Source organism: Tupaia chinensis, unplaced genomic scaffold (assembly GCF_000334495.1).
Source record: "Tupaia chinensis unplaced genomic scaffold, TupChi_1.0 Scaffold000519_1, whole genome shotgun sequence".
NCBI classification, from domain to species: Eukaryota; Metazoa; Chordata; class Mammalia; order Scandentia; family Tupaiidae; genus Tupaia; species Tupaia belangeri.
The window spans coordinates 1,933,675-1,945,963 of NW_006160032.1; positions in this window are offsets into that span (position 1 = coordinate 1,933,675).

Below are 12,289 nucleotides of genomic sequence, written 5' to 3' on the forward strand. Positions count from 1 at the left end.
TGCTGTTTGGAGGTCAGAAATTTAAATGTTAGAAATAATATCCAGAAGGAAATACATTTTATTGATATTTAAGTTATAGAAAAACAACAGGATAGAGCGAGAAACATTTAACATGAAACTAAATTGAATTTACTTGATATCTCCCAATTAGTGTGCATTTTATGACTATCATCACTATGTATATTATTTAGTAAAATGGTATATTTTTATTTTATTTTGTTTCTTATTAGCTATCAGGGTTTTCATAGAGCTTATAGAATTTATCTGTCTAATCACTCCATTTATAACACTTTATAAAGTAATAAACCTTGTAGTTATCATGCAGTTCCTTCCATTTTTTAAACTACTTATCCCTCCATTCAACAGCTGTCTATTGAGCACCTACTATGTGTTTGATGCTGAATTAGTGGATGTTTCAGATATAACGGAACAGAATCAGTACCTCTGTGGAGCTTCATTTTAGGAGAGGAAGAGATACTAAAAGCAAGTCTAGCAAATTATGTGATATTTCACAGGCTGATGAGAGCTGTGGAAAAATACAAAAATAAATAAATAAATAAATAAAATTTAAAAATAGTGCAGAGTAAGGGAAGCAGGATACATAGGAAGGTGAAGTCCAAGAAATTGTTGTGATTTTACGTGAGGATGTTGGGATAGGGTTCATTAAGAAGATGAGGACGGACAAAATTCTGAAGGAGGTGAAAGAGTAATTGCAAATAAATCCTGAGAAAGTGTCTCCTAGGAGATAAGGAACCTAGGCTAGATGAACAGGATTGGGAATAACTGAAAAAAGATAGAAGATACAAGAAAATAACATGTGGTCAGATTTCATAACACTTGCAAAACATTTTAAAGATTTTGACTTCATTTTGCCATAAACCTAGAGCCATTTCTAAGCTTAGAGGATTGACTTAATTTGAATTAGTCTTGAACACAATTATTCTGGCTCTGTTGAGAGTGGGCTAAAGAGGACAGGGGTAGAACCAGAGTTCAGTTAACTAGCAATTGCAGTGATTCAAGCAAGAGATGATGTTAATTCATACCAGGGTGGTCACAAGGAATGACCTAATGAAAATTGAGATTCAAATGATCTTAGATTATATAACTGGTGTTACATAGCACAAAGATAAATGGATGTCAGAAAGGAATTTAAAACAACTGTTTGGGGGGTGAGAGCTCTGAGAAACTGAAGTTCAGGGATCAATGAGATAGGTAGAGCCATAGGAAGAGTGGGGTTTAGGGAGAGACAAGGGTTGAATCAGATGGATTGAGACATAGATTTCAAAATTGTCTGCTGGACAGGTGCTGGCAGGTGGCATGGTAGTTAAGGGTGCTGAACTCCCACATGTCCAACTGTGGTTTGAGTCCTGGACCTGGTGGCTTGCTCTCTCTCTCTCTCTCTCTCTCTCTTTCTGTCTGTCTCTCTCTCTGTCTCTCACACACACACACAAACACACACACACAAGCCCTTCCTGATCAAATTATAATTAATAAATAAATGGATAAATAAAGTTAAATAAAATAATTATTTTTAAAAAATATTTGCTGGACAGCCTGGTGGCAAGATAGCAAGAGCAGTCAAATGCATGTGAATGAAATTCTGGAGAAATGACCAGTTGATGGTTTGTCAAGCCATGAGACTAAGTTCACTCGCTATGGAGTGAGTGTAGGGAGAGGTTTAAGTTCCTAGGCACCTTTGTGTAAAGAGATCACAGAAATAAACCAGCAAAAGAGACCGTAACTGAGCCATAGTGTGGTAGAACCATCTCCATGGAGGGCTGGATTTGTGGGTATACCTGCTGTGCAGGGACTTAGACTCAAAAGGACATTGTATTAGCCCATTCAGGATGCTCTAACAAAAATATCAAAAGCTGGTGACGTACAAACAAGAAACATTGATTTTTCAAGGTTCTGGAGTCAGAGCAGTCCAAGATCAAGGTGCTGGCAGATACAGTGCCTGGCAAGGGCCCATTCCTTCCAGAAGACAACTTCTCTCTGTTTTCTCACATGGTGGAAGGGACTAGCCAGCTCTCTGAAGTCTCTTTTATAAAAACCCTAAGAACAATGCTGAGGTTTGTATTCTCATGACCTAATCATGACCTAAAAGTTACCACCTAATACCATCACCCTTGGGATTTAGGGATTCAATATATGTATTTTGAGAAGACACATTCAAACCATAGTGTTCTGCTGTTACTAACTTGAAATTCTAAATAATTATTGAACAAAAATCCTATAGGTTATTAGTTGTCCTTAATTCCATGCTGTTTAAGGCTACCTCAGGAGCAAGTAAGAGACCTTGCAACTAGATAATAAGCATTGGTTAAGAGAAAAAACCAACTATTAAAATATAAGTATACATTAAAAAAAAAAAATGGAGCCAGCCCATGGTGTGGTGCTTAAGTCACCTGGATCCTGCTCATGTATTTTTTTTTTCCCCCAGATGAGGGCAACATTTGTTCCTTCTATTCTGTATCCACTACAGTCAGTCTGATTCTCTATCAGTCCCTTTACCTAGGCTACCAAACTCTCCCCAGTGTGATCCCTTCTACACAAAGTCAGTATCACATATCCAGGGGCCATTACACAACTGGAATCACATGGAGAAGATCCTGGGTTCATGTCTTGAGACCTCCCTAAGTACACTGACATGTGAGTACTGATGATCCAGTCTGACTGAGACAGGGGATTGCCCTCGGTATGAGGATCCTCTCTTTCTTTCTCTCATGGAAGAAATAAATACAGAAACCTAAATAAAACAAAACAGAGAGAAAGAAAGAAAGAAAAATAAAGAATCACATATCCAAAGCATAATTTCCATTTTATTACTAAATCTTAAAAACTATAAAACTTTTAGTTGCTCCTTGTTTTCCCTGGTTTCAAGGCTGTGTCAGGATACTCCAGCAAACTGTAATGAGTTGTAAAGTATGTGTATCACCTATGACTAGTTAGCAATTATAATTAAAGCCTAAAGTTTGTGAATATATTTTTTAAGTTAATTAAGTGCCTGCTCCTGGCATGTTGGTTAAGATGGCTTAATCCCATATGGTTAACTTCAGTTTCAGTCCTGTACTGGCAGCTTGGAAAATAATCATGCAGGTGTGCATGCATGCCCAACATCCTGAAAAGAAGTAGAAATGAGGGAGAAGGGCCTGAGGCATGACCATCCCCCATAGATGTTTCTTCTCACTTTACCTTTCCATCTGTCTCTCTCCAGTGAGCACATGAACCCTCTAACAAGTTAAAAAAGTAAGAGTGGAACCATTAGGTGGTGTGGTAGTTAAGACATGTGACTGACTGTAGTTCCAAGGTCCCTGGAGGTTTGCTTTCTCCCTTTCCCTCTCTCTCTCTCTGGTCAAATTAAACAATACTAATGCCTAAAATTAAGTAAAATAATTATTTTAAAAACTTAATTGTGGACTTCTGTACATCATATCACACTTAATCCCATGCTTTTCTTGAGTAAAAGAGAAAGCAAGAAAGGACAGGTAGTGATAAAAACACAGATACAATTTAAAAATTGCACATAACCCATAGTTTAGATTACCCATTTCACAACTCCAAGTGTCCAGCTCTCCCTGACATACTATGGATAGTTTTAATGTTAGGAGTTTTACCATCTGCAGCGTTATTCATGTTAACTCCCTGGACTTTTACTTTATGTTATTTTGTTTTTATCAAAACATGGAGTATCTTACACATTCAGTTACCATCCATCTTGCCTGCTCTAGCACATACACACACAGATACACACACACCCCTACACACACACACACATGAAGTTGAGAATATTGAACTACATGTTTAACTACAAACTGTATCCCTGGGTTGTGAAACCTGGTTCATCTTTTATCACCAGCTTTCTGTAACTGACGATCACTCTTGGATAAAGAGAGACTTTCCTCTTATTATTCTTGTTTTTATTTTTCTCCTTCTTTACATGTCAAATGTTTATCCACAATTCTAGGTCCATATCAGATGACACCTCCTCAATGAACTTCGCAAGATCTGCTATTTCTTTTATTTTTAAAGAATTATTAGAGAAAGGGAAAGTGAAAAAGCAAGCCACCAGATCCAGGACTCAAATCTTGTCCGGCTGTGTGGGAGTACAACACACTTAATCATCATGTCACCTGCTGTCCCCAAGACCTGCTTTTTCTATGAAGCCCAACACTCCTAGTTAGATGTTGAGAAGGAGACATTATATAGCCTGTCTTATCAGTCACTCATACATTTGTATTAACTTCCTGTAAGACCCAGAGGTTTCTGACTCATTGTGGGCCCAGAAGAGCAAAAAAAACGTCTTGAAATGGAGCAAAAAAAGACTTAAATGTTAAAGATTTTTAAAACTCTTATAAAAAGCTTGATTTTTTTTTCCCATATGGAAAGCAAAATACGTCTCTTGCCTAATCCTAAAAGAAGCTTCTTTATTAGTGTTCATTACACTACATTGCTTTTCAAAAGTCAAATACATTTATTTTTACATGAAGATTAACTTTAATATCTAAATTGATGCATTATTGCCATATGGTAATTGTTTTAAAAATCAAAGAAAAATTTTGAGTTTTTAAGTATTATATACTTTTTTTTTCCAAAAATGAAGTAGACATATTTACTAGCTAATAAGATATGCTTCTAAATATCCAGGTAAAATACACTTGAGCCATATTGTAATGCTGTTTAATCTGTGGAAATACATTTCAAATGAAGCCAACTAACTTTAAAACATATTCTGTTGATCCTTTAATAATCTAACCTTTAGAAAAGAAGGTTCCATGCAGTGACATTTTAAGTCCTAGAAGAGTAAATAATATAAAATAATAATTTACTCTGGGATAATAAGGTGAATTCTGTATTAGTTATAAGTATATATCCTCCCACTCACCTGTTGATGTGTTTTTGACAAAATGAGACCAACATTCAAATAAGGCTTAGTCAAAACAAGATATTTAGATAAGCATGTATTATAATAGAGGAGGAATGAAGTTTGGGAAATTATATTGAGGATCGTTTATGTAAAGGTAGCATAAAACAAACATTATCTGGCTTTTAAAGAAGAATATTTTTATTTATAATAATGAAATATTATTTTCCTTTTCAATTCTTCAGATAGAATATATACACAGGAATCCACAGAGGAAAATGAAATAAATCATGCAGGGATTTACAGACAATAACATGGTGATATTTAAGATTGAACTATTGTGATGTTTCATAGTTTAAACTTCTAGTGACATTACTATTCAAGTAGATTACCTAGTATTACAAATATAATATTCATAGATATTTAACTTCCCAAATTCATGCCTGAAATGTCATGAAAATGCTAGAATATATGTCATAACTCTGTCATATTAAGTCATATACAAGAATGACTTTATATTGTCCTTTATATGTGTATTTTAGGTCTAAATAGTAAAATCTGCAATAAATATTTTGACATTATACATATCTTGAATGTATTTTAAAAGTTTCACCCAACATTTTTTAATATTAGAAAGTTAAACAAGATTTGTGTACGATATTCCAAATAAGTTAGGATATTACTTCTGTTTTCCCCCAACATTTATGAGAAAGGATGTGGTTACTTTATTTTTTAAAACCTTTGTATATATTCTACTAAAATTCATTCTCTAGTAGTCTCTTTTTCTTAAGGAGTACATTTTAAATGGGGAGATATTCTGATTCAGACATATTGTACATATTAAACCAGAGCAGAAACACTGAATAATACAGAATACATTGCAAGTCCAACACTAAATTTCTTGCTGAGAAGGAGCTAAATGGAATTTCAACTGTAATAGTTTCAGGTTGGAAGAATTGCTGGTTTTAGAATTCGGAAATTTTGTGTTGTTTGTTTTGTGTGTGTGTGTGTGTTTAATTGCTGTAGGGTATGTGTGCTTGCTGAAGAGAGACAGAGAGAGAGAGAAAGTGAAAAATCACCTCCCCTTGGGAGAATGGCCATTCCCAATGTCCCAATCCCCCTCCTTCAAATCTTCTTGGGAGATTGTGCATTCACACAAGTGTACTCAGATATATCCAGAGTGTGTTTCAAGCTGCCAGGTCCAGGACTCAAATTGTGCAGTTGGTCTTGTGGGATCCAGCTGCCTTAATCTCCATATCACCTTCTGGCCCAGAATTTCTGACTTTCTGACATTTTTGTTTTTATATCTAGAAAAATGTGCCCCAATTATTAACAAACTTACAGTTTGATAGAGCAATGGATATGTCATTAAAATGAAGGAAGGGAACCAGCAGTTAGCGTAATGGCTATGTCGCTGGACTCCCATGTAGTCAACCGCGGTTCGCGTCCCAGACCCGGTGGCTTAAACTCACACCGGGCATGTGTGTGTGCGTGCCCAAGATCCCGAGAGGAGAATGGAGGAGAAGGGATTGTGGTGTGGCCATCCCCCCTGGGGGGTGATTTCTCGCTTTCTGTCTCTCTGTCTCTCTCTGTCTTTCTGGTGAGCGCACGCACCCTATAGCAAAAACCTCTCAAAAAAAAAAATGAAGGAAGTAAATGTATCTAATAAAAATAATTTTAAGAACTACTATTACATTTTGCTTTATACAAAGTAGTAATTTAATTGCTATATATATTCTAACAAACACTATACAATGTTCATGAAAATTTATATAAACAAAACTAACATAAGGGTCAAAGATACAAAAACAAATTATAAAATAGTCTAGCAATTTGCTATTAGTGGTACACCAAAGTGGAATAGGATTTGGAAGCAGTGGACCAATTAAAAAGACTGTTTAGAATTGTTGAGACATGGCAATAACAAAGAGATAATTTATTTGTAGTTAGTGTCTCATCCTTTTACATTTCTTGTGGATATTGTCCCTCTTCATTGTTCAGGGTGGATAGTACCCAGAATGTGCTACTATTGTCCCTTCTGCATAAGACATACTGGAATGGAAGAAAACATCGGTGAAAGTTGTGTGTAATCTTTCATGAATATTGTATGTAATCTCTCATGTAATGGATATATATGATGATTATTATAATAGTTTACTGTTATATGAATACTTTTTCATAGATTATTTAATCATTTTCACACTGGTATTGTAGGTCTTAGGATTTTCATTTAAAAGATACATGAAAATTAAGTCACTTAACCAAAATTTACAGACAATAAGTAGCAAATTTGAAATTCAACTCAAAATTTTGTGTACTTAACCAGCATGCTCACATATCTTATTCGACACCAAGTACAGCCAAAACTTTGACCAAGTAACAGTAACTTTACATAAATAAAATGGCACTCATCTGCAATGAAGTACTAAAGACCTATGCTTTCTAACTTAACACAATTAATATTAATATCCTTCTGGATGGCTATCATTGATTATTTATTATGTGGCACATACAAGGAACTTTCCTTTCAAGATCTTATTTATTTAGCAAAATTCCATCAGGTGTATTTTATTAGTCTTTTTAAAATTAGAAAATTATATACACAGAGATGCCATACTTAGGTGAATGAGAAAACAGACAAGTTTAAGCCAAAACTCTCTTGATTCCATAGTTCATCTTCTTCATCAGTAAATTGAAAGTTACAAAATTTAAACATAAGATAGAAGAGGCCAAAACCTATAATATTCCTTGTTTGATATACACCTGATTTTAAATGTATAACATAGAGAGTTTAATATTAACTCTCATGTAACATAAATTAAGTTTAAATCATGTTAGAGACTATTGTGTTCAAAAAGCTATATTGACCTACAAGGAGATGTTTAGAATAAAAAGTGGGCCAGGTGCAAGGCACAGTGGTAATACATTCTTATGGGCTTACAATGAGGCTAACCATTTGGTAAGAAGCCTAGCTTTTGGCCTATCTCTTTTGAGAGGCTGTTGTAGGTTTATTAATTGGCATACTTTCAACAGAGAGGCTCCTGGAGAGAGAGATAGAGATAAAGACAGAGAGCAAGAAAGAGAAGGAAGAGATTGAAGGAATGGCTGATCAACAAAATAGAGCACTCATCAGATAAATTCACTGTCTTATACAGGCACGGTCTTTAATGCCTCAAAACAATTACAATAATAACATCAACGATTATTGATCTCAGATCACCATAAAAGGTATAACAATACTTAAAAAAATTGAAATATTGTAAAACTTCCCAAAATGTGATATAGACATATGAAGTGAGCACATCCTGTTAGGAAATGGAAAAAAAAAGAAAAGAAAAAGAAAGAAACACAAGGTTGTCATAAGTCTTCAATTTAAAAACAAAACAAAACAAAACAAAACCCACAGTATCTAAAAAGTGCAATAAAGTCAAGCACAATAAAATGAGGTATACCTGCCACAATCTTCACATTCTTTTCCATGTCATACATATTAAATAATAATAGAGAGACTTTATATTCTGGTTGTGAAAGAGACATTCTTAGAGTTGTTATAGTCATCCTTTGATTTTTGGTGTCCTTAGCATCATCCCAGTAATCTTCACCAACCCCTTTGTGTTCTCACCTTCTCATATTTGATCAATTGACAATTTTTCAATATGGAAAGTGCTGGGAAAACAGAGACTTGGAAACTATATTCCTTCACCACCAATTTTGCTCTTGATATTTGTTAATTTTGCCAGAGGGCGCATGTGTCACTGGAGAGAGATGAGAGGGAAGAGGGGTAAGAGAGCACCTCCATAGAGAATGGTCATACTACAACCCCTTCTTTCTAATTTTTGCCTCCTTTGGGGATTTTTAGGCACACACACATTCACCACCCAATGTGTTTCTGAAACCACCAGATTCAGGATTCAAAAAGCACAGCTGGCCTGAGGAGATACACCACTTTAACCAGCAGGAGAGTGAGATGATTTCTATCATTAAAAAATTCCTCCAGGTTTTAAAGGATTCCTAAAACTTATGCAGAAAAGTAACAGCAAAAAATAATGCAAAACTCCAGTAATATCTATCCACATAGCCACTTACATGTTTTGAGTGACATTTTCTCACTAAAGGAGTAGCACCGGTAACATAAGCTTTGGGGTTAGAATCCAAAGAATTTTCTTAGCCTTTGACAGATCTCCTTTAAAATTACTATCAATAATATCAGAATAAGGATATTATTAATATAATCTTGCATATTCTTTAGTTCATAGAAGAAAAGGAATTAACTTGCAAACTTCTGTTCTTTACGGATTAATAGTTACAAATTCATTGACACAGTTGAACCAAGTGAAACATGCGGATAACAAAGCAGCGCATCCCAAGAATTCTGCAGAGAGTTGTTTTGCCACACTGTCTAGGGTAGTCAGGTAATAATTAATAACTTTGAATCCTGAAGAAAAACACATAGGTTCACTTTTCATTTTGCCACTGATTTTATTTTTAACTTACTTTTGTCCTGATCTTCAATCTTCCTATAGCTTAAAGTTTGGTTTCATGTATGAATTTGATAGCTTTTTAAATTTAAATAAGACCCAAAGGCCTATGATTCTAGGAATAAAGGAATTACATAGGAACCAAGAAGGTGGGAAAAAAGTGATTGATGTGAAATAGAAAGGAATTTGACAAGAAGAGATACAAATCTTTTCTGTTTCCTATGTTACAAATTTGAACAAATCGAAGATTAAAAATCTTCTATGCAATTTGCCTAAAGTCCCAATTCATCCTCAGATTTTTTAACACAACCAATTTAAACACTTTCTATTATCTCCTAGGATCAAAAGAATCAATCAACATCTTCTACAGTCTTATGGGTCCTCAATCATGCTTGCCCAAGGCAATGAAAATCAAATCAAAAGCTGCCTCTATGGGTAGGGGGTTATAACTCAATATAACAGAAAATACCGCAGTAGTGAAAAACATTGCATAAAATGAAATGTAACTCATGCTCATTGAAAACTATATTCTCTCACAGATTATATGGAGATTTTCTCAATCTGTTCTTTTTCTCTCAAAATGAGTTTTTCAAATGTCAACCTGTTATTCTTTCTGAGGCAGAAAATTAATTTTGTAATCAATCCAACCCCTATGTTCTCTTCATTTTGATAACTTTAGATTATGATATTCAATTTAGACAATTTTTTGAGGAATCAGTATTTATTTTGAAAAAAAAATCTATAAATATCTAAATACAAGCATATTATGTCTGTTACCAACATGATTATGTATGTGTGTAAGTGTACATTAAAACTGTTACAATAACGAGATTGGCTCACAAATAGAAAAGACAAGACTTAGAACACTCTTTTAATCTGTATTTTTAATATGGCTGCTTTGATTGCAATGAAAGTAAGCTTCTCTAAAATTATTTGTCTAGGGTGCTTCATTTCATGTAGACCTGAACTTTTCTCTTTATTATTAATTATCATAATTCCTTTTATCTGTCATATATAGAATACATATTAGAAGCAATTCAATAAGGAAGTTCAAGATTGTAAATCTATTTTTTGTGAAATGTAAAGAGTCCATATTTCTAACTCTTTTAATGTAAAAAATCCTTATTTCTAATTATTTTAGTAAGATAAAGTCCCCTCTTCCCACTATTCATTCTGTCTTGTTTCCTATGATTTTGACAGTGGTGTGCATTCAAATCTTATTACTATTGGAACTCTACTTACAGATTTAGAAAGAAAAACAAGTAAAATTTTGATCACTTACTAAATGTTCATAAGAATTTTTTAGATTCTGACAGCAATAATTGTATTTCTTGCCATGTACATAGTGGGGGGAGGCAGGCTGTTTTTGTAGTATTAGAAAAAAAAATTCATAGTTATCTGTGTTAATAGTATATGTGCATGTTTATTTATGTTCTATTAAAATTAAATATGTGGAGGGGATGGGTTGACACCATAGATTATGCATATTCTTGCCACGTCCATGGTGGGGGGAGGCGGGCTGTTTATGTAGTATTAGAAAAAAAAAATTCATAGTTATCTGTGTTAATAGTATATGTGCATGTTTATTTATGTTCTATTAAAATTAAATATGTGGAGGGGATGGGTTGACACCATAGATTATGCATAGAGCTTTTATTTTAAGAGATCTAATATTAACCACTAATATCTGCAATTACTGTGCACACCTAAATAAAGTTTGAGTTTATATTTATTTGCATCATATATAGCCCACATCTAAAACTAATTCTAGAATTATTAAGCTTGTAAAATTTTAAAAAGAGTTTATCTTATTAAGTCACATATATTTAATAATGCAATGTATGGTTTATTTTAATGGGATTTGCTAATTATTTTTTTCAAAAGCTATGTATTTCCTACTATACTTCTAAAGTTATTTTGGGATAGTGGGGGAGAAAGGAGGAGGAAATTAAACATATGCTTTCAATAAGGACAATACTAGATCTGTATATACAGATTTAGATTATGATGGCAATCTAGAATCTGTTCTGAACTTCAGAATATAAACATTGCTTTAATTGAGGTTAGGAATAAAAATTGCCAGATTTTGATTTATAAAATATTACTGGGAGGGCCAGCCTGGGTCCTGTTGGTTAAGGCGGATATGTTCCAAATGGCCAACAGCATGATTGGAGTCCCAGACCCAGCCACTTGAGAGACATATCAGGTCTGCCCCAAATGCCAAAAGGTGGGAGAAATGGAAGAGAAGGGATTGTTGTTTGATCATGCCCTCCCTGTAAGGTGGTGCTTTCTCTCTCTCTCCCTCTCTGGCAAGTGCACTAGTCCTCTGGTAAATTAGGAAAAAAAAAAAATTACATGGGGTCATGCCCTTCCTGTAAGGTGGTACTTTCTCTCTCTCCCTCTCTGGCAAGTGCACTAGTCCTCTGGTAAATTAGGAAAAAAAAAAAATTACATGGGGTGGCTCCATGATACAGTGGTAATGTGCTTCTCAAGAGAAGCAGAATCCCAGCTGATAACTGTGGTTCAGATCCCTAGCCAGGTCAGCCTGAAACACCCCAGGCTCGTGTATAAGTGTCCACATTCAAATGGGCTTGAAACCTGGATAAAGCGGATCATGAAATGGTCAGACCCAGTGGACATGATGCTTGTTCCTCTTCCTTTTTTGCTGTCACTCTCATTCTCACACTCATATACTCTATCGTGAATGAAATAAAAAAAATATCAAAGTTGTGGCATTTATTATAAATTAAAATCTATATGTAAAACACTGCATGTATACACACATTCAGACATACATACTTTTATGTGGATTGCACTTCTAAAAGTGTGTTTGGAATACAATATTTACACAATATGTATATAAAATTGAACTGAATTTAATTTGGGATAATAGGGAGAGAATGGTGCTAAATTTCCTTTCACGTAATTCTAAATTGCTAAAAGGCCT